The 23,387-nt window shown below is 32.0% G+C and overlaps 1 protein-coding gene across 1 annotated transcript in view; it reads right to left on the bottom strand.

The window, feature by feature from the left end:
* Nucleotides 1-22,944, bottom strand: part of Ald1 (fructose-bisphosphate aldolase) — a 76,685-nt gene extending 53,741 nt beyond the window's left edge. Inside the window, exon 1 of the mRNA XM_075362216.1 lies at nt 22,801-22,944. The gene's annotated coding sequence lies outside the window, so the exon portion shown is untranslated. The remainder of the gene's footprint in view (nt 1-22,800) is intronic.
* Nucleotides 22,945-23,387: the final 443 nt, after the last annotated feature.

Raw genomic sequence — 23,387 nt, 5'->3', positions numbered from 1 at the left:
AGTTTAAGCACTTCTCAAACTCGAAATACAAAGATGTAATTTAAAATGACGGTCGAATGCGCGGTCTTCATTAAATACAAAGAAAAGCAAATAATGCCATCAAAATACGTAAACATAATGATTAGAAATTTACTCGGAACGATATTGTAACAGGACGGGGGTAACGGATTTCTTCCGATTAAGAAGAAAGAAAGCGAAAATAATAACGAAAAGAAGAATCCAGAAGGAACTAAAAGGGATCCTTTTCTCAGACTAACAGGTCCGTTTAACGATTTGTTCTTTGTAATACAGACAACGGCATCTCCAAAAGCTGTTGTTTGACCGGAAGGGTTACCGCCGGACCGGAAGAAGAATTTACGGAAAAACATAAGGTGCGGACGATGAAAGTTTTTACGCTTCAACAATTAAAGGGACGATGGGTACTGGTCCAGCAGGCCAGAGGATACAAATACTGCCAGGGAGCGGCGAACAGTTTAGTAGTTTGCGAGGTCGTGTTCTGCATAGTCAAAATAACAAGCGATAACAGGGTAGTTTTGCACGCCCGAGTTCGACGCGGCTGCAGTGATGGCGATATCAATATGCGTGTGGTAACAACAAATAAAGAGTACATCACGAATATTCCAGAGTGGACAGCGGGTAAATGCAGGAAATTGTTCGGTGAGTTATTCGTGAACAGTAGTGAAAGTGACAATATTTTACTCATTTGTAAAATATAGGGTAGTTCCATTGTAAACAGTAAAATTAGTAACATTTGCAGAAATTGAATTGTATGAACTTTAGACCTTCTAGTGTTATTAATGCAATATTATATAACGTGTTAATTAATGCAATATTAGGTTCGTTTTTAGTAACTGGACTCTTATTCTGGTTTTTATAATTTAACTGTCTTTAAACAAATCTTGTCCTTTTTATTTGAAATACTATTTTGTATGTTATATGTACGTATTTTCATTATTATTATTATTATCACTGTTGTTATTATTATTTATTTGGTTTATATGTTTTTAGGGTCTGTATTTATAAGACATTTTTACTTCGTTAGTCTCTCAATATCCTGGTCGAACCGCGAACACCAACATCATAACATACCATTTCACTGAAATTCGCGGGTAAAGGTAACGGATAAATATTAAAATCCTGAATTATGCTGTGAAGAAGTGATGAACTACTATAAGTTAATAAAAATGCCATTCGTAAAGTTATATAAACATAGAATAATAGAAAATAAAGCAAAGCCAGATATAAAATTCAATATTACGCAATATTATTAGAAATTAAAAGGATCGATAAAATTAAAACTAAGTCCGCAGTAAAAGTTAACGAAATGACAGACAGTGCAGAAGTCAATCTTTTAGGGCGATGTTTACTGACCCTAAGTAGAGGTTCCTCGACGATAGAGTTAACACGTAAGGGATCCTTCCGAAACAAGAAATGAAATTTAAAGGAGTTCACGTGTTACATTAATAGTTATCGTCTACACTAAACATAAATAAACATATGAATACAGTAATTCAGATGGAAACATAACAAACCGACGCAGTTAAAAAAAAAATATATATTAGCGTACGATTAAAAGACATACTTATTTTTGAATAAAGTTAGAGTTTAGTACAAACTATAGTTGCAGTTCATTAAAGTATCACAAATCGCATTCAGGAGTAGAAATCCAAAACTTAGTTAAACTTTTGAAAAAAGCAACAAATAAAAGATTCATTTTCTAAAACAGTAGAAATACGGTTCCACAAGGAGCTGAAAGCTTTTAAATCAGTAATGGTGCCAATAAAATTTAGAGAGGGGTTAGGAAACACCTTTAGTGTAGGATCAAATTATATATGTGTTATGTATATACAGAGTGATTCAAAGAAACGGGAAATTTTGAAAGTTATGTTGGTAGCCGTGGGCGATTGGTACCACTTGATAAGTGGCGCCAGCCTCTCTAACCTAACCTAAAAAAAAAATTAGTTGTCATTTAGTTGTCATGGATCCTTGGAGTGGTGCGCAACGTGCATTTGCTATCAAAGCGTTTTACAAAAACAATGACAGTGTGGAGGGAGCGCGTAGAGAATTTCGCCGTGTTCCATCAGCACATGCGATTAAAACATGGATATCTAATTTTGAGGAAACCGGTTCGGCAATGAAAAAGAAACCTCCAGGCCGTGAGCGAACCGTCCGTACACTACAGAATGTTCAAGCTTTACAAGATGCTGTCACACGAAGTCCACATCGGTCAATCCGTCGTCTCTCAGCATCTTTACAATCGCATAGTTCAAGTGTTCGAAGAATGTTACGGAAGGACTTGCAATTCCATCCATACAAGTTGCAGATCGTCCAGGAACTGAAACCGAACGATGCAGTTGTGCGAGCACAATTCTGTAATGTAATGCTCAGAAGATAAATGATAACGAAGAGTTTGTTCACGAACTGTGGATGTCAGACGAAGCGCATTTCCACCTCAGTGGATTTGTTAACAATCAAATTTTCAGATACTGGGCACAAGAAAATCCTACGCAGCTACACCAGCGTCCGTTGCACAGCCAGAAAGTGACCGTGTGGTGTGTTATGTCATCTTACGGTGTTACAGGCCCTTATTTTTTTGAGGATGACAACGGTCTTGCGATTACAGTGACGTCGGCTCGTTACGTAGCCGTGCTTGAAACCTTTGTTGTGGAACAGCAAAAGAGATTTCTACCAATTCTTAACACAGCCTGGTTTCAACAAGACGAAGCACGTCACATACTGCACGAACAACGTGTCATTTCACGAAATGGTGACATTAGATGGCCTCCCAGATCGCCTGATCTCTCAGCTTGCGATTACTTTTTGTGGGGTCACCTTAGAAGCAAAGTGTTCCACAGTAGACCTGCTACAACGGAAGAACTGAAGGCAAAGATCCGAGAAGCAATTGCGGAAATTCCAGTCGAGATTTTACGTCAAACCATGAACAATTTAACGAAGAGACTTCGTGAGTGTTTACGTAGAAGATGAGGTCACCTGCAAGATGTCATCTTTAAAAAATAAACTAAAATGTATGTATCCTAAAATGGCAACATTTATACAATTACATGAAATAAAATTCATTATCTAAAAAAAATTTTTCATTAACGTTATTTAATTTTTTAAATTTCCCGTTTCTTTGAATCACCTGTATGTATATGTGTTATATGTATTATATACGTGTTATGTTTGTTTATTCGCTTAACATGTTATTCGTGTCAAATTTACTGCGCTAATAAATTTCACAATATTAAATATGAATTTGCAGCTGTACGTAAGCTAAACGCAAAACTTGCATGTTGGGTCAATTTTTTGAATGAGAGTTCTATTTAGGTAAAGTAAGCGAAACTTGATTCTGTCTTACGCGATCATCCAAATGTGTTCTTTGTATAGACAGCCAAACGCGTGTCCGGTCTGCGCGATATAATATTTGCTGCAGTCAATCCGTTATAATCTGTAAATTCCACCGATGAAGGATGCCAATAAAAGTTAAAAAAAAAGTAAAAGCGCACTTCCAAATATTAAGAAATAAAAGTGTTTTATTAAATTCGTTTTTATTATAACTAAAGAAATTGAGTACAGACATCGTAATTATATGTAAATGTACGATGTAAATGATGCTTTTTCGATGAAGAACGAACCCCTATAGCACTACTTAGGAGGAGAATATACACTCAACCCGTTATTATATATGCGTGGTACAGGACTAGATTGAACTAAATGTGTTTATGTGTGTGTGTGTGTGTGTGCAGATCGATCCTCGAGAAAGTTCAATTTTGGTAACGATAGTAAACATAATATTTATTAATGAAACGTTAAGAAAAATAAGAAAATCATCGAAAAGAAAAGCAAAATTAGATTTCCATACGATCGCAATTAACATTTAACTAATAATTATTTTTCTGAAGTGTTTCTTAACACAACCGTGTACGACATCTCACCTAGATTGCTGGACGATCGACGGTTAATTTATCTGCTTTAAGAAAAACGTAAAGAGGGTGAAATCTTAAAGAAAAAAACTGATATTAGAAAGTTGAAAGGGCATAAGAAATAACAAAACCGTTACGATAAAAATGTCGACACTGGCAGAAAGGAATGAGGTGCCGAACCGGGAACCGATGAAAAAATACTTTATAATTATTGTTGCGCGTGATAACTTTTTGTATTTTTTTATTTATTTATTTATTTATTTTTTGTCACTTAAGGTAACTCATTTGCGTAGAAAAAGAAAGAGACGAGAGGTGAAGAATATTTTATTTCCCTGGAGTGCTGATCAAAACACACCGAAAGACTGTTCGGACATTAAATAATGAAATTAAATCTAGAAAGTAGTTACACATTAATAAAATCATAAAATTTTCAATGAAATTAATAATCGCATAATATTAAATCGTATTTTACAACATTAATATCTCTAAATTATAATATTCTAATTAATAACAGCAAAATTACTTTTTCCATCGGCTAATTTAAATTAAGGGATTCCTTCGTTTATTAATTACTTAATGTAAATTTAATATAAAATATTGTTTACATTATTAAAAAAATTACTTACGAATATTATTAACCCGTAAAATATACCTGAATATAACAATATTGTAAAATCGCTTCCCTTTATTATAACCGTTAATAAAAAATGTAATTCCTTCAAACAAATAATCACAAAAAATTATGTACAATTATATATTAATTTATTTCTTATTAAGTTTAATAAATAAACAGGTATAGATAATCATATGAAAGGAAGCAAAGAGAAAGGATCAGAGGTTAGGAAAAAATAAGAAATTTTACCGTGCAGCTTTTTGACCGTCGACATAGATGGAAGTAGAAGTTTGATGTGCAAGCCACCGGGTTGGTCTAGTGGTGAACGCGTCTTCCCAAATCAGCTGATTTGGAAGTCGAGAGTTCCAGCGTTCAAGTCCTAGTAAAGCCAGTTATTTTTACACTGATTTGAATACTAGATCGTGGATACCGGTGTTCTTTGGTGGTTGGGTTTCAATGAACCACACATCTCAGGAATGGTTGAACCGAGACTGTACAAGACTACACCTCATTTACACTCATACATATCATCCTCATTCATCCTCTGAAGTATTATCTAAACGGTAGTTACCGGAGGCTAAACAGGAAAAAGAAGAAAGAAGTTTGATGTGTAGCAGGATTTTATTCAGCCGAATCTCTAGCTTAACCGGAAACACCGTATTAACAGTTTAATTAATTACTCTTTGGTTCTATTAAATAATTTTTCTTTTTAGAACGCTAAAATCCGTTCTACTTGTCAGGGAAAATCGTACCTACTTATATGAACTTCCAGATCTGGCAGAACAGTTTTCAGTTCAAATATTTCCAAACGCCTCACGATTCTGGAGATGTTTTTCTCCTTAGGAAGGCCGCAGCTTGTTCTCAGGCGGCTCTTTACTATCTGTAGGAAAGTGAATTACTCCCGCACATCTTTGAGCCGGTAGACGCAATATAATTTATCGGTAACGAGCTGCTCCCATCCCGGCTAAAAATCCTGATACGCTAATCGATTCCGGCGTCGAACGGTTTGTATCCGTTACTCGAAACGCTTCTTCGCGTGGGTTTGTGGATTTCGATAGATAAGGGAAGTTTGTTTTCGGTCCCTCTTGGGATAATCGTCCTTTCGATCCTTTCTCTTATCCCTGCTTCCCCGGAGCGTTAGTCGGATACTCGCTGGATCCTCCAGAAAGTAACCGGCTTAAAATATTCCAGTAAACCGAAGACTGAGAGCAGTTACAGGATTAAAAGATAATTGACAAAAAAACAATAAAAATGAGACATCAATACTAAAAGTAAAATAAGATTTCTTCGTATTACGTTGATATTTGAAGTATAAAATATCGTACGCGAATTGTAATTATTTAATAAAAAAAACTGTAATTAGTAAATCATCGTAACGAATGAGCCTAGCGTACAAGTGTGTAACATTATAATGAAATTTTGTACAAACGGAAAAAAAGCGATTAAATATTTTAGAGTCGTATAATCTGAAACTCGATCCTCGACTGATAATAATTATTAGCAAGATGAATAAATAAATAAGAGTATCGGAAAAAATTATACGCCACGTTTTTACAAAATTAACTAATATACCAACGAAAACACGCGCGTACGTACGAAAATCGCCTTAAAATTTACAAGTAAACAAAAAAGCGACAGAATATAACCGATATTAATGTATTTTATAAATAATTTTTTTTTTTAAACACAACTTCTTGTTTTATAAACATCAACCGTCCATACACGTATATTACAAAATAAATAAACCTTTATTGACTTTTAATTTATTCGAAAAAAAAACGCATGTCGATTTACGCAAGTAGAAGCAGATTCACGGAAAATCAGCCGGAGAGGTGACCTCATTTTAGTACACCGACCTTATTCTTAATCGGTCGCGGTACAGTGTTTATATTTACGTTAAGGTTTCTCGATTATTACCGCGATGTATTAAAAAAAGACCACCGGAAATTATTAGAACTACGTATTCGAACTGTAAAGAATTCGCAATTCTTAGGGCCGTACGGGCGGAACAATCGAAGACTAATCGATCAGTATGACGAAATCCTATAGAACTTTTTAAAAATCATTACTAAGTAACACCTAGTCGATTTCAAATTATCTCGAATCGTTCTTCCAGAAGATTTAATGGATTTAATAACGCGGCTTCTCGTTCGTACAGTTTTTTTTTTCTTTTTCAATTTTTTCCCGCGGTAATATTTTCTTATAAGATAAACAATATTAATAAAACATTCATTAAATTCGGCGTCGTTTAAGATACATCAGTAGCTCCCTGTTATCTGATTTTGCCCGAAAAAGAATTTCAAAAAATTCTATCGCCCGAATAAACGAGATGAAATCTCGAATTATAGAGCGAAGTAATCCCGACATGCGCACATTAATAGGTACACACACCGTACGGACATCACGTAATTAAACAATTTTTATTTTTGCAACATCGGTCTAACGGGATGCTCTTATAAAGAAAGATATAAAGCGGGGACGGTAAAGACGACGACTATGACGACAATAAATAGGCGCTTGTTCGCTAATGGAATAAATATAATTTTAGAACGCAGAAGAGGTAAAGGAATTACTAGATATTTAAAAAGCGGATGCGAGGAGAATGTATCCGGTTTCTAAGACCGAATTATGACATTTAGGACCGTGTTTTCCTTTCCGAAAAATAAAAGAATTACATAAATTGACTATAGTGTGTGCTACACCGACAAAAAATGTCACTGTATTCTTGATTTTAGGTATTAAATAGTATTTGAAACAACAATTTTTGAAATGTCCTGAAGGTTCTTTTATGATAAACACTAGTAATCTCATTACAAATTTTCAAAAATACGACTTTATCATTAGAAAAAGATTATTTTTAAAAAAAAATATCTCTTGATTTTTTTTAAGTGTAGTAAGTGCATATGGCAATAATTTGGGTCAGAACTAAAGGGCGATCACACATAAAAAAGCAAATGCAAAAAAAAATTGCTTTAATTTAATTACAGAATAATGTCAAGGGATTGTTGGCAGTAACGAATTTATTGTATTCATGTAACGGTCCTTGTGATGAAAATCTGAAGGGTACTCATTCAAGGTTAACATAATACAGTGAAGTATTACAATAACTGACTGAAATTTGCGCGCGCGCGCGCACACACTATTTATACATTAAATTAACTTTCTCTTGACTGATAATCATGTCACATTAATTAAATAATATATACAAGTATATCAATGAATCAGTAACCTTGTAATTAAAATAACATTGAGAATTTCTATGTAAATATTCAAATAATAATGTAAGTCTAGGCAGAAAATTTTTGGCCTTTAGATAATAGATGCTACATGGATAGACATCTTACTGGAAGGAAGATGATTTACAGAGAACAGACTTCTTGATTTTACAGAGTATGTAATCAAAAAAGAGAAAACAATCGCAGAATGGAGGGTAGAGTGAATTGATTTCAGGAAGCTGTTATCTAATCGGGTTAGAAATAGAAAATTATTTTACTGTATATAACGTGTAAAGTAGTAAAAATAGTATCAAACGGTATCGTAAAAATGAAATCTGAGAAAAATGAATACGTTTAATAAAAGCAAGTGTAATCGCTGAAGTATATGAATGTGAATTTTTCGAGCTGACAATATAGAAATAAAACAGTAAACAAACTTTAGATTTAATTTTGACTTTGAATCGAGAAATAACTGAAAATGTTCAGTATATTTATAATGTAAAAACCAAAATCTGCATTTAACATTTTTTTTTGACCTTGAAGGAAGATTATGTTTTAAACCTACCTTCAGGCAATTAATTTGTTTGTTTATATATTTGTAATGCGGTTAAGACTGAATATGTTTTTTAATTTCTATGAAATTATGCAGAAACATTCTTTGTTATCAAGCAGAATAACATGTTATGGTTTTTCATAAAATTTTCCATATAAAAATCACAGCAGCTAACTTTCTTAGATAAGGATGATTGAATGCAAGAGGTGGGTGGGGAGAAATCTCCATAACCAAGCTGCTCGCTACTCAAGCAGCAACAGACAGGTGGATGGTCTCTGCTCCACTCCTGACATCAATCATCAATTTCCATTCTGTCTCTTGGTAGTCGCACATAACATACTTCAATCTTTCAGACTTTATTCTATTTTTAAGCCTAATATTTGTCTCTGAGACAATCATCCTATTATTATATGCCCTTGTCTTGATATACTATTAAATGCTTAGTCATAAGTTAGTTTTTGATAAACTAATTTTTTGCCATTTTCCTTTAAGACATCTTATTTACAAAAGTCTTTTTTTTTAAACCACAGATATACTGAAAGTAACTCCTCAATAGACATCAACCTCTGGAAACCGTGCATTTGATACAAATGTAAAATTATTTTTAGCATCGGCTAAATCTTCTGAAATCAATTATAAGTGACGTTTGCATTTTGTACTTTATTTTAAAATTTTCAGTTTATTAATTCAATTCTGTTGTAGAGTTCAATTTGTAACATTCACTACAAATTATGTGAGGTATAACATTTACAGAACCACCTAATTACTTTGAAAACATAAGCGTTCTAAAAATTTAATATTTTGTCAACAGTTAGTAAATATTTGTACTTCCATAAAAAATTTCAAAATTTGTAAGTACAGGATCAGCTACAATTTCTAACAGACAAGACCACCGAATTGGCACTGAAATGGTTTTCATAATATCAAAAATATAGTCGGCAATATTTAGATGTCACAAAAAAAAAAAAAAACATTTTAAATTACCATATCTTTTAGGGGCAGGATGTATAATGCAACTTTACATATTCCATATTTAGAATATATACATATTCATATTATATATTCTTTCCATATCTGAATATGTATTTTTTTTTTAAACAGGCTACATCCATGCCATCTCTCCCATATGACAATAATTCATATCATTTATATAGCATCTTTTTCTCTTTTTCAAAGCAAGTACATATTTTTTTTATGTTCATATCATTTTGTTTCAAATATAAGTAAATAAACATGTTACAAGCTATTTTCACTTTGTGACAAGGCTGTCTATATACATTCCATCAAACTGTTTCTCTTTTTCCATCAATTTTTGTAAGTTAAGAAAGACTTAAATCATTTATCTTATTAAAACTTTTCACTTACAATGCATTAATATTTGTCAAATATTATTTATACAAAAAAGAAAAAATATAACCTTCTAAATAATGAATCGTAAAATCACAACTCTTAGCCTGTTACCAGGAAACAGATTAATCACCAGTATCAGTATAATAATTATAAAACAAAGAAAAAAAAATAGTAATCAATAATAATATATGGAATAAAAATATCTATTTGTAACATTATGTGATTGTAATAATAATATATAAAGTAATCTGTAACATGAAAATATGAGAAAAATGATGAGAGCAGAATGCAACAGAAACTATAATTATGGAAAGTATATTAGAAAGAGTATGATAAGTATAATATAAGAAATTATGAGTACAGCAATATAGGAAAAATTCACAAAAGAATAATATTTAAAAGTTTTGAACATCAACACAGAATGAATAATTTTCAAGAGCATATGAAGGGCAGATAAACGAGAAAACAGTTAGATCAAAGGAGAATGATGTCAAAAGATTTATAAAAGTGAAAGTCAATAAGCTGAAAAGTAAAATAAGTAGCTGGATTGATGAAGATAGAAGATAAAATCTAATCATTTAAATGGATATCTTTAGAAAAGATGTAGATAGAGAAAAAATGCTGTATTTTATAGGTATCAAGATTGTATGGTGGGAAAAACTAGCAGTAAAATCCAGAAGTTGTTAGTTAATCAATCTAGATAAATATGGTTTTCACCAGCGTTTCTCAACCTTTCAGTATTCGTGGCCCAATCTTCAATCATAACTTTCACCACGCACCCCCTCTCATGCAATAACAACGCATACAAGAATAATGTAATTTGAGTATTTTGACGCTAAAGCTACACTACGACCTTAATTGCAGACCTTACATATTATCAAAAATAAGCAAATTTATTGATATTTGGCAAGGCCAATCCACTGCATTGACAAAACCAGAATCAATGCCTCTTTATTGCTCTCTGTCTCATGTCCACCATATTGGACATTCTTGAAGCTTTGCGAGAAGTTCCGATTTGTCTCAAATGTCGGCGTGATCATCTGCGAAAATGTGCATAAACGCTGCACCTTGTTTAATTCCAGCCAGTCTCAGTTGAGTCTCTATCCATCTATTGCTATCGAATCTATCGTGAATGTGTAAGTTGTAATTTGCGTGTTAATTGCAATTCACAGTATTAAATATTCACAGCAATAGATTTATACAGAAGCATGGATAAATTTTTAAGCGGGTGTAAATGAGCATTAGACAATAGTGAATCATCAACGAATGCACAGACAAGTGTGGTTCCGAAAATATTCTCATGGATACTTAAATTTTGGGTTTACCAGTACTGAAATAAATGAAGAAGAAAGGCCCCTGCGTGTCATCTGCTCAAAAATTTTGGCAGCAGATAGCATGAAATCAAATAAAATACATTTGGAAACGCTTCATAGTGCATACGTTAACAAATCCTAAGAATTCTTCAAATTAAAATTAAAATCACATGATAAGCAAACATCATTTTTAAAAAAAACTTTGTCTGTGAATGAAAAAGCTTTACTTGCCTCTTACAAAGTTTCATATAAAATAGCAAAATGGTAATAATATACGAAATGTTTAAGAACATTACGTATACATTTATACATTTAGAACATTTTGTATGTTTAAGAACATTTCTGCAGTGGCTACTTTGAAGACAAAATATAGATCTCAACTAAACAAAGAAAAAGAACTCAGAATGTCTATTTCTAATATTAAACCTTCCTTCGAAAAACTTTGAGATGTAAAAAACTTAACACCATTGGTGAACAGCTTATTTTGCTTGCTGCAACTGAGATTGTAGAAACTATGTTTAGAGATAATTTTGTCAAACAATTGTAGTCCATTTCTCTATCAAATGATACTGTTGCCTGTCGAATTGGTGATATAGCTGAAGTTGTACAGCATCAGCTTTTCAGGAAGTTGTGTGACAAATTGTTTTCAGTTCAGCTTGATGAAGCAACAGATAGCAATAAAGATGCTCATTTCATTGCCAATGTTTGATTTTGTGATGGTATGTCAGCACTACAAAAACTACTTTTCTGCAAACAGAACTCAAAGCAACAGCATTCCCATTATTTGCTATCTTAAATGATTTTTTAAACAAGGCAGACATAGAGTGGAAAAACTGCGCCGGAATATGCACTGATGGTGTTCGTTCAATGTCTGGAAGATTCCTATATATACAAGCACTTATGAAAAAAAAAAAAAAGATCTCTACAGTGTGTCTGGATACATTACGTGATCCACAGAGAAGCTCTGGCTTCCAAAGAATGAGTCCTGGTCTGAATATTGTGCTAACGACAGTTGTAACCGTCAGTTAGTAAATAATATAAAAATGAGACCCCTAAAATCAAGAATCTCTTCTGCACTTTGTAAAGACATGGGTGCAGTACAGTACATTCAGCGTCACTATTTTATTGCGAGACAAGATGCTTATCATGTCAATTTTTGCAACGTGTTTATGAATTAAGAGATGAAATCGCCATTTTGCTAGAAGAGGAAAACCGACCAGAAGCCAAGAAGTTTCAAGATGGTTTATTTGTGATGGAATTGAGCTACTAGGTTGATATATTGGAAAAATTAAATATGTTGAATCTTCAACTCCAAGGAGCAAATACACATATGTTAGATACGAGTGATAAAGATAACACTTTTTGTAGAAAAGTGGAATTGTGGAGCAGAAATTTAAAGCAAAAAACCTCTAGAAATGTTTTCAAATGTGGATGACTGTGCCAAAACTTACAAAGCTGAAAAACAACATGTGAAAGTTGTTTTTGTAACAATTGAGAATCATTTAGCCATGCTGGCAAAGAATTTTCTTGCTGACAACAACATGGTAGCAATTTACGAATGGGTTAGGGATCCGTTTCAAAATACTTCCGAAGAGCTCTCAACTGCTTAAGAAGAAATCTTCATAGACTTCACAGCAAGTGGTGAAATCAAAAGATAATTTGTAATAATTCACTCTTTGAATTTTTGGCAGGGGTGAATGATGAGTTTTCTGAACTGAAAACAAGAACATTTCATATATTATTACCATTTTCAACAACCCTACCTTTGCAAAGCTGGATTTTCTGCGGTGGCTGCTTTGAACACAAAATATAGATCTCAACTAAACAAAGAAAAAGAACTCTATTTCTAATATTAAACCTTCCTTCGAAAAACTTTGCTCTGCAAGACAGGCCCAAGGGAGTTACTAATAATTATTAAACTTGTTTTTAATTTAGTATTGATAAGTTAATTATTATACATTGTGCAGTACTGATACATTCCTATTTATAAGTGCATTATATCAGTGTAATTGTATATTTTATTATTTATTATGGCAGAATGTATTTTATTTTGCTTTACTTTCAGTAAATTAATACATTTTTTTAATAATATTTTCTTTTTGATATGCTCGAACCTCCTATTTAGTGTTATCACGCCCCCCCTAGGGGAGCACACCTCACAGGTTAAGAAAGACTGGCTTACACTTTTTACAAAACAGATGATTCCCTGAAAAATACTGAGCTGAAATTAGTACTTATCTTCAACTTATATCAGTGTAGAGTTAGGTTAAATATTTCTTGAACAACCAAAGACAATGTCATTAGATAGCGTCACGTGTGTACTGATCCTATGCAACACACAGGGACACTTATGAATTGGAGAACATCTTTAGCTATTGTACTGGAACTGTGAAATAATTAAAAAAGTTAATACTCCGTAGTTCCAGTATGATATGTAATATTAAGAATATTCATTATTTCATCAGATGAATGACAGAAAAAATTACATCTTTAAATATTATGTACTTTAAACAAAAACATATATAATTAATTATGTAATAAATGCTCTCTGTCAATCTGTATGTTTATTGGTTACTCTTATCAAAATGATGACTAAATGATCTAATTTATGTTATCAAACATAACTGCACTATTAAATTCAAAGGTCAGAGTTGTTTACTGGCTGTATACATCATTAACAATATCCTTCAATTAAATAAATAGATGTAAATTAACTAATGGGATAACATAGTTATTAAAATGATAATATTTATCAAAACATCGATATCCAATTTGAAATAATAATAATTTAATATTAAATTTTTATATTAACTCAGGTTAATGATCCTGAGTTGGCCGACCTCTGTAGCGCGAGTGGTAGCATCTCGGCCTTTCATCCAGAGGTTCCGGGTTCAAATCCCGGTCAGGCCTGGCATGTCTACGTGCTACAAATGCCATTTCATCTCATTCTGTAAAGCAATATGTAATGGTGGCCCGGGGACTAAAAAAAAATGATCCTATGTTAACATAAATAACTTAGAATCTTACCATAGTTAAAGGAATCTTTGTTCAGATCATGAACAATCTGTTTCAGACTGAACCAATTTCTATGCACCCTGTTCATAATATCTCTCTTTGTGTGTGTGTGTATTATTTTTGATGGCAAGATTTAATAAAAGCATCAAAGTAACTGTGTTTAATTTTATTAAACACACTTGCACCTAGTTGTGTATGCTAGTGTACAGAAAAAAAATTTATATTAAGTTTTAAAATATTTTTACTGACTTTTTGAAGAAAAATAGAGTATTACTTTTGGTTGTATAATGTGATTGGGGGGTGAAACTGAATTTTCTTTACATTTTGAGGTATGAGGAGTACAAAAATACCATTTATTTAAAATGTAATTTCCTTCTATATAAATATATATTCAATATTAACAACATTTAACCACCCAAACATGGTAATGGATAAAATCTAAAAAATTCATGAATTAGATAAAATAAATAATTAATGAAGTGGTCAATATGTTGCTGAATTATTTGAAGTGTTAAAATATATATATATATATATATAGGCCCTAAGTATAAAATTTTCAGCTTGAGAATCTCCAAAACTACTTCATCAATTTCACTGAAATTTATACATTTTCAAAATCAAAATTTAGTATAACTGAAGCTAGTTTGCCAATATAACAAATATTGTAAAGGTAAAAGACGGTTTTTTTTTTATATCAAATTAATATACTCTTTTTTTCTTTTCTTTTTTATAAGCTTTTATTTAACTTGCTTTAGTTATAATCAAATCTTGCAACTGCTATATCTTTTGATCTATCGTATGAAATAAATATAAATATTATGATATAAATATTATTAAGAATATTTTTTTGGATGTAAAAAGTTTATTTATTGTTCATTAAGACTAAAAAGTAAAAAATAAAAAAAAATACAAAATATTTAAAGAAAAATACAGCTTTATTTAAAAACAAAGTAGTCAATCAGATTTCGGTGGAAAATGAACAGTCTCTTTATTAATTTTAATAAATGGTTATTTATATTTATTTATTTTATAAATATAATTTAACCAAACTTAACCTACGCTCGCTAACCTTGACTAATTAACACCGTAATTTTTTGAGTATTTATTTCATAAATTCAGTAATGACTGCAATTATTTATTATTTAAATAATCAAAACACTCCTGTTAATTAGTCAAGGTTAGCGAGCGAAGCGAGGGTAGGTTAAGTTTGGTTAAATTATATTTATAAAAATAAATAATTATAAATAACCATTTATTAAAAAATAAATAAATATAAATAACCATTTACTGTTTTGAATCTATGTTAAACTCTATATTGGCCCATTTTCCACCGAAATCCGATAGACTACTTTGTTTTTAAATAAAGCTGTAGCTGCGGTGGCGTTAATACGTAAGTACCCATCATACTCAGTATGTAATTGTAAAGTGTATTTCATTTAAATTGAATTTGTTCACTTAGAATATTATTGTTAGACATATTTTTTTATTTGAATATTTCATTATCTTCAAGCTATATTAAGACATAGCATGTTTTGTGTGCTTTATGATAGTCAGCAAATATTGACTCTGTTGGTATATGGAATGCTTTTATATATCTTTGTTTAGAGCTGTTTCTGTTATTTCATTACACTGGTATATAAAATTCTCTCCCAGAGTAAGTAAAAGTGAATTCTATATACATCTTTACCCTTGAATTAAAAATTTTAACAGAATTTTTCTATTGCCCTTGGTTTTCAAGTTACACCCTGTTCAATGTTATATACATTATAGAAATTATGCAATTATATTATGGTATTAAGCATTTATAATACATAAATGAATAAAAAAAATTATATGATTAAGCATTTAAAAATGATTAGTTTATTATGAAGGAAGGTCTGCAACAGAATAGAACAATACAATTAATCATAACTGCTAGATGATGCAATTCTAAAATGAGTCAGAAAATGGCTTTCTTACAGATTTAATCATTGTCTGTCAAAGTGATGCCACAAGCAACATCTGTTTTGATTATAATGTCTAAGTTACTAGTTCAAGCCATAGCCAGTCTGTGTTAAGTGTTCACTCAGTTGACATCTGTACATCTTTTGTATGTAGGTGCCGATATAACATAGTTCAATGTAAATGTTTCTCAGATACAACATATTCTAAATTTTCATTTCTTCTGTTGAATTCAAGACGGATAGTGAATATTTCTTGTAGTGTTTGTATATTGTGTAATTTTGCAAAATGTCTAGAAATTATGTAAACCCCCTGGACAGTATTGCTACATTTGTAACATTTAAATTTCAGAAACGTAGTTTTACTCCTCTCATCAAAAAATGTTACAAGCTTTATTTTGGCTGCAGAATTGGTGACCAAGACAAACAATGGGCCCCCTCACATTTGTTGTGCTAATTGGGTTGGACTTCTTACAATCTGATGAAAGGGTTCTTGGCACATGAACTTTGCTGCTGTTCCAATGATTTGTCAGGAACCAAAAGATCATGCTAATGATTGTTACTTTTGCCTAATATTGCGAGTATTAGTTCAAAATCAAAGCACACTATTTTATACCCTAATTTACCGTCTGCCATGAGGCCTGTGGCTCACAGTGAAGAACTGCCTGTGCCTAAACCACCAGAAAATACCATACTTAGCGATAATCAACAACACAAAGATTTGACAAAGGATAATGATGATGTAAGGGTTGATCCAAACTTTGAAGCTTTGTGCTCGTCTGGTAAATCACATTTACCAGAAGCCCATACACATTGAGGCCCATAAGGGGCCTCAATGACCTTGAACAACATCTGAATTTATCAAAAAAGAAGGCAGAACCTTTAGGTTCATGATTAAAAGGTTGGAACCTCTTCCAACATGTATGTCTTTTTAGAAGTAGACATAATGACTTCAAGAATTTCTTTCTATTTGAAGATGGACTTGCTTTTGGTAATGTTTTATCTGTAATGAAATCATTTTGGTCATGAGTACAAAACAGAGGAGTGGTGTTTGTTTACTGATTCATCTAAAGTTAGTCTGAAGGCCGTGTTTCTGTACATTGGGAATGAGTTTCCATCAGTGCCACCAGCTCACGCTACAGATATGAAAGAAACTTATATGAATATGAAACTTTTGCTACATAAAATAAAGTACGAAGAATTTCAGTGGAATATCTGCAGTGACTTGAAAGTAATTGCTCAGTTGCTAGGTCTTCAACTTTGTTTTACTAAATATTGTAGTTTTCTTGCGAAAGGAATAGCAGAGACTGAAAACATCATTATAGAAAGAGTGGCCAAACCAAACAGCATTAACTCCAGAAAAAAATAATGTTGTTAATGCACCACCTGTAAATTCAAAAAAAGTTTATTTACCTCAACTCTATATAAAGCTGGGACTTATGAAAAACTTTGTGAAAGAAATAGATCGAAATGGGCTTAGATTTGCTTACTTAAAAAATAAGTTTCCAAAGATCAGTAAAGCAAAATAAAAAAAAAGGAATCTTTGTAGGATCTCAAATCAGAGATTTATTTATAGATGACAACTTCAACAGTACGTTAAATGAGGTGGAGAAAGCTGCATGGAAGTCTTTTAAGAGCATTAGCAAGAACTTCTTAGGAAACCATAAATCCAAAAATTACAAAGAAATAATGGATGATCTTTTAAAATCTTATAAAATCATGGGATACACCATGACACTGAAGATTCACTTCTTGGACTCGCACTTGGATTTTTTCCCATAAAATCTAGGAGCAGTTATCAATGAAAATGGTGAATGGTTCCATCAGGATATTTCAGATAAGGATTAGCAGTACCAGGGCAAGTGGGGTCTGAGCATGCTAGCTTACTTTCGAAAGAAATAAGAATCTTGAGCGAGTAGCAGCACTGCAGCAGCAAGTGAACACATGCATTGTGTCTGCATACAAAACGATGTCTAAAAATTCTGTTGAAGTGGTAGTGAGGGTGCCCCTTGTGGGCCTCCATGTCCTCATGTTGAGGAGAGTACATGGTGATGTAGCAAGAAGTGAAGCCTGCAGACAGATGTTGGAAGAGTGGCAAACACAGTGGGACACATCAACAACAGGTAGCTGGACTAAATGACTTATCCCCTAGGTCGGTATGTAGGTTAACAGGCATCGCAGAGAGGTAGGTTTTCATTTCTTGCAGCTGTTAACTTGTCATGGAGAATTTGGTGCCTACCTCCATCAGTTCGGCAGAACAACATCTGAATGTCGCTATTGTAGTGGCACGGATACTGTTGAACATTCTATACACTTGTGCTATAGATGGGATGAAGTAAGGCAGCAAGCTCTTGGAGTGTGTAGATTAAACAATGTTGTTAATGCTAGAGATACGAGAATACGATTGGGTTCATGTTCCAGGGTAAACGTGAATAGGACACTGTTGTTACCATGGCCTTTTTTTGATCTTCAGTCATTTGACTGGTTTGATGCAGCTCTCCAAGATTCCATATCTAGTGCTAGTTGTTTCATTTCAGTATACCCTCTACATTCTACATCCCTAGCAATTTGTTTTACATATTCCAAACGTGGCCTGCCTACACAATTTTTTCCTTCTACCTGTCCTTCCAATATTCCAGGATAAGATATAATAATACAATATTCCTTATGTCCTTACAATATTCCAATATAAGCGACTATTCCAGGATGCCTTAGTATGTGGCCTATAAGTCTGTCTCTTCTTTTAACTATATTTTTCCAAATGCTTCTTTCTTCATCTATTTGCCGCAATACCTCTTCATTTGTCACTTTATCCACCCATCTGATTTTTAACATTCTCCTATAGCACCACATTTCAAAAGCTTCTAATCATTTCTTCTCAGATACTCCGATTCTCCAAGCTTCACTTCCATATAAAGCGACACTCCAAACATATACTTTCAAAAATCTTTTCCTGATATTTAAATTAATTTTTGATGTAAACAAGTTATATTTCAGACTGAAGGCTCGTTTCGCTTGTGCTATTCGGCCTTTTATATCGCTCCTGCTTCATCCATCTTTAGTAATTCTACTTCCCAAATAACAAAATTCTTCTACCTCCATAATCTTTTCTCCTCCTATTTTCACATTCATAGGTCCATCTTTGTTATTTCTAATACATTTCATTACTTTTGTTTTGTACTTGTTTATTTTCATGCATTAGTTCTTGCGTAGGATTTCATCTACGCCGTTCATTGTTTCTTCTAAATCCTTTTTACTCTCGGCTAGAATTACTATATCATCAGCAAATCATAGCATCTTTATCTTTTCACCTTGTACTGTTACTCCGAATCTAAATTGTTCTTTAACATCATTAACTGCTAGTTCCATGTAAAGATTAAAAAGTAACGGGGATTACCATGGTCAAGAGGATTATAAAGACCAAAGACTGTGACACCAGGGAACAGGACAGGATGTAGTCTGGAGGTAGGAACTCACAGGGGCAGCCCTACTCATGAGAGGGCAGTTCACTGAAGTGGGCCGCCCTTGATGACTGACCGGGAACCCTCTGAGTTCGTGGGAAAATAAAAGATCGAGACCTGGCTGGATCCCTCCCTTGGGGAGGGGGTACAGTTAGAGGCAATGGCAACATAGAAGACTGAGTCCTGACCTACCGGGTGAGTGACCTTCATAGGGCATGGCATAGCCAGATCCTACGGAGTCCCGGGAGCTTAGAGGCATGGCAACCACTGAGGATGCACAATGCTGGTCCATCCTCACTGGCAAGGGAAGAAAACAAAAAAAAAACTTACTGTTGTTACCCTAAAGTGAGATGTTCATGACGCAAAATAACACAGATAATCAAACATTATGACTTTTAAGGTAAGATTATGTTATATTAGAATGCATTTGAAATATCTAATGTTGTAAAACTAAAATAGTTGTCTCTAAAAATCCTTACATGATAAGACTAATTCTGAAACCATATTTGAATTCAGTGTGAAAAATACTATTAAATTCACACATTTTCACTTCTTGAACAAAAAATAAATCAAATTTTGTATACCAGTGTTATTGAACAAAGTACACCAGAGCATGTCAGTTTAAATTCCAGATTCACTGTATTTGTGATTGCATTTTTTTTATTAGATTTGTGATTAGAATTTTTTGTTTTTTGTTATTTATACTGCACCTTTTTTTAAAATTCATTCATTCCAAATGCTATATACTCCTAACAGAATGCATTGACCTATTTAATACAACCATAATCCTTCTGTAAGATACCACTCAAGAGATTAGTAGGCTTAAATATTAGATCAAATATCAGCTCATGCCAGACACCATCACCAATTAGTCTTTAGTTTTTTATTTATTACATCCATTTAACGCTATCACTATTGTTTTCTTCCTTATGGTTCAATGGATTGAACCATAGCCATGGATTGAACAGAATCCTAGTATACCTTTGTATATTATTCCAAAAATTCTTCTAGTGATTTTGTATTTACAACATATCAATATATTACGTTCTAGTTTTACCCCTCTTAATTTTTTTACTTTATTCCTTTTTAAAAGCTTGTAAATTTTGATGTTATTTTTTTGCAACACTAAGAAAACATAATATTTTTTTATTTTACATATTTTTACTCTTCTGCATAATTCTGAATGTAACAACCTCCTTGTATCACTAGAAGAATAGTAAAGCAAAGTATTGTTCTCTACTGAAAAAAATTAATGTTTTTCTTACTCTTCCTGAAGTTCTTGGAAAGGCTGCTGACAAAGACAAGATAATATTGATAATCTAAAGCCACACTAAATGCTTACTAAAAATTGGGAGTCTCATTATTTGATCGAGCTAGAGTTCTGAAAAAATTTGAGTCTGGGGTAACTGTAATCATGTGGATATGGAAGGAAAAGAATTAGGCCAGTTGGACTATCAATGGAAATTTGAGTTAGTCAAGATACATATTAAGAAAATAAAGGCCATTATTTAGAAACTAAAGAAATGCCAACCCGACATTCAATTTACAAATCAACAATAAACAACATATTAAATGTGAAATTGCACTTCAAGAGAAATGTAAAATAAATGAAAACAAATATGATCCATTAATCTATTATACATGCATTCTTAAACAGTTTTTTATTCACCCTTATTACATTTACTTTATAAGTTACATTTTCTCTTCAATTTTATTGTCTTTATTGTAGTTTATGACTTCACAGTCACAGTATTCATGCAGACGCAGACATGTCAGTATTCATACAAATAAAATAGATAGAAATTTGTAACTTCACAAAAGCAATACAATGTCTACAGTATTTCTACATATATTTGCAATATAATACCACAAAATATATCACACATTTTACGTAAAATAATAAAACTTTCATAAAAGTTTATGTATAGATGTGTATTAAATGTAGGCTTAGGTGGTTTTAGTTTATATCAATATTATTATTTTATATAATCAAATGGTTTTAATAAAAAAATGTAATATAAAACTAAGTACTCATGAATAACAATGGTAATAAAATTAAAATTTGAAACATATAAAATTGCAGATTACTGATTGAAAGAGATCTAAATTGAAGGAGAAGTTAAATTAACAAAAAATAGCATTTCAAAAGATTTTGACAGTAATATAAATAATTTCCAAAAAATTCTCATAACATAATTCTTATTTTATGACAGTTAATAAGGATAATTCAAAATAAATGCAAACTATTTCATATTATGTACTGAAGATCTATTTATCTAAGATTTACTATTGTTTATTGTGTACTTAAATTTACTTGATTTACAATCTGCTTCATCTATTTTAAAATGAAAGAGAAGATTAAAATTCCAATTAACATAGTTTTATAAATTAAGTCCTTAATTCACAAATATAATATAGAAACACAACAATGTCATCAGAAAATATGTGAAATATCTAACAGACCAAACTAACATTGTGTATAAATTAGAAAGGCACAGAGAGAAGTTTTGTGATCTTTCCAGGAAAATATTAGAAAACAATATCTAATGTTTAACAGCATCTTCTGAAGTTTTTCTTACAAAATGCAATTTGATGAGACAGTGCAACAAATTCTCTTTCACAAAATAAGGTCTATATATTCTCTTTGATACAATAAAATTCATTGAACAGCACAACATACATTAACGCTTAAAAATTATACATAAGTTATTTTCAAATTAATGAATCCTGTTCTTTCAAAAGACCTAATGGACTATTTAGCAGTAATTTAGTCAATGGGATCATTGTCACATTCGCTGAAAAAGGAGCTACTAACCACCTCCAAGAGATCTTGAGGATGGGCAAGTTCCATTAATTAGAGTCAGTCATTAATAAATTTTAAGAATTTTAAATATAATAAATTTATAATGCTCATTTTCTCACTGATAAAGGAAATATGCAGAAAAAAAGAAAAGGAAAAAGAAATAAGGAATTCTAAGTACCTTCATTTTAAAGCGATAATGATAAACTTTATCATCATTTGCAGCTTCAAATCTATCTATTATCACTAAATGATTATCTGATTCATCACCAAAACACTTCTCCGACTTACTGGGTTGTACGTTGGTCATATTTATAATTTTTAATTTAAGAACCAGTAAACCGCGTTATTGCCAACAACCTACCAAATGACTAAAAGAAAAAGGTGTTCTATAGCTGCGTCTACAGCTAAAATTACGTTATGGCAGGGTTGTGTCGGGGAAGTTTATTTGAGCTTTCAAATTGCAGTACTTGCAACAAATATAAGTAGGTTATAATAACAATTTTATAACATAAAACCGATTATATAAACGTCTTATTTACATAAGTTATACATATAAGACATAAAACAATTCCAGTTTTAATAAGTCAAAGCTTATTAATTAAAGTTATACTCACTTAAATAAAACAGAATAAAAAAAGTATATAAGTCAAAATATGTCGCACAAAATACTGGTTAATAAACCTTCGTAGACTAATTATATCAATTTATAAACAAAAACATTAAAAAGTACAAAATCATACAAAAGGTTAAAAACAAGGTACAGGTCACAACGTTTATGTCGATATTAACGAAGTCGATATTAAATCGTTTAAAATTGAAAGTCTCTCGAACGATTCATTCCATGATTCATGTGCTGGAAGGTTTTTTAAGGGAGTAAAACACTGCAATGTATTAATAGCTAGTTAATTTAAATAAAAGTTTACAGAAGTGCTGTTTATAAATTAATGATACTTAAGCAAAATCAGATTTTATTTTATACACAGACTGATTACGCTGATGAATGAATCTGGTGTGGCCCTAATACGACTAACATAGATTGATCAGTGAAAATAAATGTCAATCAAAAGATACAGTATATTAAAAACATACTCAATAAAAATTAGTCATAAAATCTCATTCTTAGTAAGATAGATGAAACACGGTAATTTTAGAGTTTACGATCTTCTTTCTTTTCCTGTTTAGCCTCTGGTAACTACCGTTC

The sequence above is a fragment of the Lycorma delicatula genome, chromosome 4, assembly GCF_047948215.1.
Source record: "Lycorma delicatula isolate Av1 chromosome 4, ASM4794821v1, whole genome shotgun sequence".
NCBI lineage: Eukaryota > Metazoa > Arthropoda > Insecta > Hemiptera > Fulgoridae > Lycorma > Lycorma delicatula.
This window is presented reverse-complemented; position numbering and strand designations above follow the sequence as displayed.